We start from the raw sequence: 6,781 nt of genomic DNA on the forward strand, positions 1-6,781 counted from the left end.
AGACATCAATCTTGCCTCACCCTCGGCACTGCTGGTCCTCCGGGCCTCAGATTCTGACTGCAACCTTCATCATCAGCTCCCTGGCTCCCAGACCTTCAAACTACACCGCTGGCTCCTGGGATCTCCAGCTCATAGACAGCAGATCATGGGAAGTCTCATAATCAGCCTCCATGATCTTATGAGCGCATTCTAAGCAACCTATCTTCCTATCTGTCTATTTCTCCTGCTGGTTCTCACTCTGAGAACCCTACTGCTCATGATTTCTCCTCCGAAGCCGTGTGACTCAGAAGTTAGCACACAGTGATTTATGGCTCATCGGACAGAGCATTTAGTGGTCTCACCCCTGGGTCTCACCCTGGAGCATGCAGCCAAGCCACCTGGAGGGCTTGCTATTAATAGAACAGATTGCTGGACCTCACCCAGCATTTCCAGACTCCTTGGGTCCAGGGCTTCCCTGATGGTTCAGGTGGTAAAGAATCTGCCTGCAATATAGGAGACCTGGGGTTGATTCCTGGGTCAGGAAGATCCCCTGGAGGAGGGCATGGCTACTTACTCCAGTATTCTTACCTGGAGAATCCCACGCAGAGGAGCCTGGCAGGCTGCAGTCCATGGGGCTGCACAGAGCCGGACATGGCTGAGTGGATGTTCAGGTCCAGGGCAGGGCCTAGGGATGCTTACTTCTAGCAAGCTCCCTGGTGGTGATGCAGCTAGTCATGATCTGGGGACCACACTTAGAGGACCACTCAAACGCAGGCTTTATTTGTATAAGCCTATAAATAGATCCATAGTTGCTGCTGCTAAGTCGCTTCAGTTGTGTCCGACTCTGTGCGACCCCATAGACAGCAGCCCACCAGGCTTCCTTATCCCTGGGATTCTCCAGGCAAGAACACTGGAGTGGGTTGCCATTTCCTCCTCCAATGCATGAAAGTGAAAAGTGAAAGGGAAGTCGCTCAGTCGTGTCCGACTCTTAGCGACCCCATGGACTGCAGCCTACCAGGCTCCTCCGTCCATGGGATTTTCCAGGCAAGAGTACTGGAGTGGGGTGCCATTGCCTTCTCCCAGATCCATAGTTAAGCACGCACAGTGTGCCTGCCCCCGTGCTAGGCGCTTTCACATACACCTCCCTTTATTTGCACAGCTCAGCAAAGCCCGCTTCGTCTTCTTGTTTTTGGAAGATGAAGTTACCAGTGCTCAGACAAGATCCATGACTTGCCCAAGACCATGTGACTTGGAAGTGATGGAGCTGGTCTTGAGTTCTGACCTCTGGGTGTCCTTTTCAATGTTCTGCTCTCCATGGCTTTTGGAAGCTGATCGGGGGACAGAAAGTGTACCAGGAGGAATCTGATGAGGAGGAGGAATCTGACGAGGAGGAGGGAACTGTCTGGGAAAGGTGTCCTACAGGCAGATGAGACCATAAATGTGTGATGCTTCTTGTGGAAATGAGAGAAATGCACCCAACTAAGGTCCAGACAGGCTCAGCCAGCTGATTGCAGATTTGGGGTGGAATCTGCCAAGAGTTTCCCTGGCAGCTCTCGGGGGTTGGGGACCTGGAACTCTGGCCTGGGTGACTCCCCGTGATTCAGGAGTGGCGACACACCCTCAGCTGAGCTGAACAAGGTAGGCTGTTGCCCAGCCTCTCCTCCACCCCTGCCCTTCCTCCCAGCAGCCCAGAAAACAGGTGTTGTCCATTAACAGGAGAGCAGCATCACTCTGAAGGAACCACTCAGCCATTTAGGCTGTGACATCATGTTACAATTTTGACAAATAGGACACAAGTGCCCAAGGTGCCAAGGGCCCCCAATCCAGTCCCAGTCGCTGGCCTGAGTAAGGAAGAGAGGGAATGGGGGTTTTGGCCAAGAGAAGCCCAGCACAGGGGGCCCCTCCAGGTGTCACTCTGCTGGCCTTTCATCTGCAAGGAGCCTGGGTTTGCTTCATGAGTCAGGCCTGGGCCCGTGGGAGCTGACGGCCAGGAGAAGGAGACTGCACAACAGTGAAAGACCTCACTCTTACCACCAGCTTTTAATCTCGTCTGCAGAGTTGCATGACTCTCCCCAGCCCTGAATCCAAAAGCTTCCAGGGTGCTGATTTGCATGTGATTTGCATATGACCTGCATGCCACCCTTTTCCCTCCCTTTCTCTGTGGGGTTGAAAGTGAAGTGAAAGTGTTAGTTGCTCAGTCATGTCCGACTCTTTGCAAGCCCTTGGACTGTAGGCCACCAGGCTCCTCTGTCCATGGGATTTTCCAGGCAAGAATACTGGAGTGGGTTGCCATTTCCTTTCCCAGGGGATCTTCCCGACCCAGGGATCGAACCTCTCTTGCATTACAGGTGGATTCTTTACTAGTGCGCCTCTGGGGAAGCCCCCAGGTCAATTACCAAGTAGCAAAAACATGCCACTTGACCGTAAGCTCCACGGGTAGTGACCACATTGGCTTTTGTATTGTTTTGTCCAGTGTCCAGTGTCTGGAACACAGTAGGTGCTGAAAGGGGGCAACAGTGGACCAACACGTGGAGGAATGGACGTTGGCTGTGATGGGATTGACTGCCCATCCTCCTCCCCAGCCTGCCATATTGGGCGTTAGAATGCAGTGTTTCTGGCATTGGAGCAGAGACTGGATTTGGGAAAAGGACTTTTTTTTCCCCAGTGAAAAAGCATCCTCACGCCCCTTGATAATCAAGCTCCTTTCCTTGGCAGAGAGGATGGAGAGGAAGAGAAAAACTTTCACTCCACAGAAGGGCATCTGCCAGTTTCCCACATAGAGACGGGATTGAAATAACTTTTTCAGATCCTCCCGTTAAGCTGACACATGTGGCCCCCTCCAACCCTCCACTGGGTTCCCTCCCAGCAGCACTTATCTCGGCTCCAACAGAACGGCTCTATCTCCCTGCAGCTCGCGGCTGTCTTGCTTCACAATAGAGAGAGGCTCCGGCCCCAAAGAGGGTCTGGTGCAAACAGCATCAGAATACAGATGGGTTGCAGTGCAGGGGGCGGGGAGGGGAGGAGAGGGAAGTGGAGGTGAGGAGACGACCACCCCTCCTGTGTCAGTCTGCACCTGGGGACACGTCGATGTTGTCCGTGAGGATGAGTACAGGGCCGGGGCTGAAAGTGATCTGAAGATGGCACAGCTAAAAAAGCATCACTTAAAGTTGTGGAAGGTAAATGCCACTTCTAGGCCAGCACTGCTCCCCCAGGCTTGGGAAGGAGATAATGAATTATTACCCAAGGAAATGAAACTGCTAATAAATTCAGAAGGAAAGCTGAGGGAGGTTAAACTCCATTTTTTAAAGGGAGCTGGTGATTTATAAAGTTCCCTCTCTCTTTGCCTCCTGGGGCTCCATCAGGGACCCTGTTCCTCCTGTCTCCGGCACAGGCTGCCCCCAACACAGTTCCCCGGGCCAGGTCTCCGGCTGCTCTTTTTAACCCTTCCCCCGTGAGACACGCCCACCCAGTAGCAATATAAAGCCCAAACTGGGCTGAGATTTGGGCCAATTAATTTTGAGTTCAGTCCCCAAGGACTAGCCAGAGGAAATTTGTCTAAGAAGTCTATTCTGACCTTTGAGACAACAAATGAGAGGTAGAACCGGTTAGCAATGGGCAATCAGGCTCTGGAGCTTGGCCCAAGGGCAGGGGCAGCGCCCATGTGGAGTGACCAATCATCTTTGCCTACCACTGAGGCCCACGCCTCCCACCGATGGCCCCGCCTCCCAGCGGCAGCCACGCCTCCCATTGAGGGCCACACCTCCCACCAAAGGCCACGCCTCCAAGTGGCAGCCACGCCTCTCACTGAAGGCCGCGCCTCCCGGGGGCAGTCCCTCTTTGGGGACTTCTTTAGGCTACCTTTTTAGCTTTACAGGTGTCAGGCGTCAATCCTAATCCTTCCTTGGTTTCCATTCCCGAAACTCTGCCCCTCCATCTAGGCTCCCCTTCTCTTCGTGAAGCCATCATGTCCCTCGCTGCCTGACCTCATTGCCCGTTTCCCTGGTGACAGGCCTGTGATGTGAGTCGTGGAGGCCTGCGAGCCTTCAGGTGGGTAGGACGGGCCCAGCAGCTGCCCAGGAAGAGGGAAGGAACAAAGCTCTAGCGTCTGTGCCATCACCCAGTACCTGGAAATCGGGGAGGGGGCAGTGGAGATAGAGGAGGGGCAAGTGGAAGCTTGCAGCCCTGCCTAACCTCCCCTGCCCTGATGTAGCCCCAGCTCCCTAGGGAAGGCAGAGGCTTCCCAACCCCCTTCCCCCACACTCCTGCCTGGCAGCAACGATTTAAAATCTTCTTGAGTCCTGGAGGAACTCAGTTTCTCCAATGAGTCAATTCCTACAGCCTGCCCCACACCTTCCAATGGTGTGACATAGAGAGAGACTGCCCTGCTCAGCTGGTGGGCCTGCCTCCAGCAAAATCAGGCTCCAGGGTCCCCTTCGCAGAGTCTGGGGTCTGCAGGAAGCCCCTGTGCCAAGTGGCTCTCGCAGCTGGCCTCAGCTAGGACCATGGACACGAGTTCAGTGATGGGAAAGCGACTCCCCCAGCTCCCCTGTTTCTGGTCTCGTCTGTTTCTGCCAGCTCCCAAGAGGATAATACAGCCTCCCTGTGGAAACAACAGCTCTGGCCAGCAGGCTCTGCATGGTCTGAAAAGCCCACTTCCACCCGAGTATCAGGTAATTTGCTTGCAGCCTGCATTATGTAGACAAATCAGGCTCTGTTGGACTTCAGGTGTCCCAATTACCTGAGTAATTTGCATGTTTATGAGTGAGGGGGATTGAACACCAGCTCAAAGCAAATGGAAATTTCTGACTTTGGAGGCCCCGGAAGCCCTCCTGTGCACCTTTGCTCACCACCGGCAGGATGAAGGACGGGGAAGCCCGCAGCCTTGCAAAACCACAGAGCAGGCGACTGAGGAGTCTCGAGCCATCTCAGGCCGTGACCTTACCTTAGTTTCTCCTCCAGGATCTGTCAGAAACCCAAAGCAACGGCATAAGAACAACTCCAAAGAAAAGTGGGAGAAGAAAGCGAGGGAAATCTTTATTATTGATTGTTTATACCTAAGGAAAGAGAGGAGGGAGAATTCCCTGTAGCCCAGCCAGGAGATGAAGAGTTAATCCTATAATCTAGTCTGCCAGGGAGGAGGAAGGACTAAAACTATTTTCAAGCTGAATCGTGCGTGCAGAATGCTTGATTGCCTGGGGGTGGAGCCCAGGATCCTGATGCCTTTTGAAAGCATCCATTGGGCGCTCAGAGTGTATGGAGCCCTGTTCTCAAGGCTCCTTGGAATTCCGAAGTTCCCAGGGGCGTTCTGCTGTCTTCTATGAAAGAAAGGATCACCCCCTTTTAGTTTCTTGGGTGCTCCAGTTCCCCTCACCCAGGCCACAGCTCCCCACTGGGCTCAGTGAAGCCCCTGCAAAAGCCTGGTGACCTTTTCAGAGTCAGACCAATTACACTCCAGTGCAACAGCTTAAGAAATGCAAAGCAGCCCATGCCAACTCTTCTAGTTGATCTGAGTAAGAGCCAGAGCCACCCCACGGGCCCTGGCTATGTACTGGAATCATCTAGAGAATTTTTGAAACTACCGGTGCCCGAGTTCTGTCCCCAGGGAACGTGATTTCACTGGTATTGGAGACAGTGGCAGTTTTTGAAAGCTCCCACATGACTTAAACATGTATCAAAGTCTAAGAACTGCTGAGCTGGAGGATTTGGGAGTTTTGAATTATTGAATGGTGAGTCTTTGGGCTGAAATTGATCAAATTTGATATTCTGCTAAAGGGAAGGCACGCTTCATGTTCTATTTACCTGGTAGGCTGCCATCATGAAACAAAATAATGATGGCAAAGTTTTCTTTTGGATATTAGTTTGCATGAGTGTGTGCTAAGTTGCTTCAGTTGTGTCTGACTCTGTGACCCTGTGGACTGTAGCCTGCCAGGCTCCTACGTCCATGGGATTCTCCAGGCATGGAAAAGGGAATGGGTTGCCATTTCCTTCACCAGGAGATCTCCTCGACCCAGGGATTGAACATGTGTCTTCTGCTTGGCAGGTGGATTCTTTACCACTGAGCCACCTGGGAAGCTCAGGAACTGTACTTAAGAGACTACATTAATATTTCATTTATTCTTTCCAGCCAGGTACCAGATGGATATTATCCCCATTTGACAGAAGAAACTGAGGCTCAGAGATGAAGACACAACCACTGAGTGTTAGGAGACAGTTATCCTCTCACATTATGTTTTCTTGGAAGCAGACTTGCAGGCACCTTTGTCGTGGTGAATAGCATTGAATGGCATAAAGTCACCCTCTGCAGTCAAGGGTAGGCATGCTGTCCATTTTAAAAGATTCAGGTTCCCTAATCTCAGGGTTTTTTTCCCCTTACACACCCTACAATGTAAGCCCAGGTATCACCTGGCCCTCTTTGCAATGCCTTGTGGGAACTGTGGCTTAAGGAACAGTTGCAAAAACACCACCACTCTGGCTACCCTGGTTGCTGTGATAAAGAGTCCCGTATGTCTGACTGGGTGAGTTTCATGCCTTCTGCTAACATCAAGGAAACTATGTCAGGGCAGGCTAACTTCTTAACTTGTGGGGGACTGGGCATCTTAATTTACATCTGTTTTGAAAACCTGTACACTTAGGAGATGGATAAGCCAGAGGTGATATTAAAACAAAGCAAAATACATATTCCAGATCAATGATTGCTTTTCCCCTAGATAGAAAATAACAACACAAATCAGTTCCTGTTTCATTCATTCATCTTTTTTATGAGCGGGATAAACAAATTCAATCTGCAACATGAATTAAAAGA

The 6,781-nt window shown here is 51.7% G+C and overlaps 1 long non-coding RNA gene across 1 annotated transcript; it reads left to right on the top strand.

Moving 5' to 3' along the window:
* The first annotated feature begins 3,767 nt into the window (after positions 1-3,767).
* LOC123332368 lies at positions 3,768-6,478 on the top strand. Its single transcript, XR_006549158.2, has 3 exons — positions 3,768-4,026; positions 4,555-4,649; positions 6,104-6,478. It is a non-coding gene; the product is annotated as an uncharacterized LOC123332368 (long non-coding RNA).
* The last annotated feature ends 303 nt before the right edge of the window (positions 6,479-6,781 follow it).

Source organism: Bubalus bubalis, chromosome 3, assembly GCF_019923935.1.
Source record: "Bubalus bubalis isolate 160015118507 breed Murrah chromosome 3, NDDB_SH_1, whole genome shotgun sequence".
In the NCBI taxonomy this organism is placed as follows: Eukaryota; Metazoa; Chordata; class Mammalia; order Artiodactyla; family Bovidae; genus Bubalus; species Bubalus bubalis.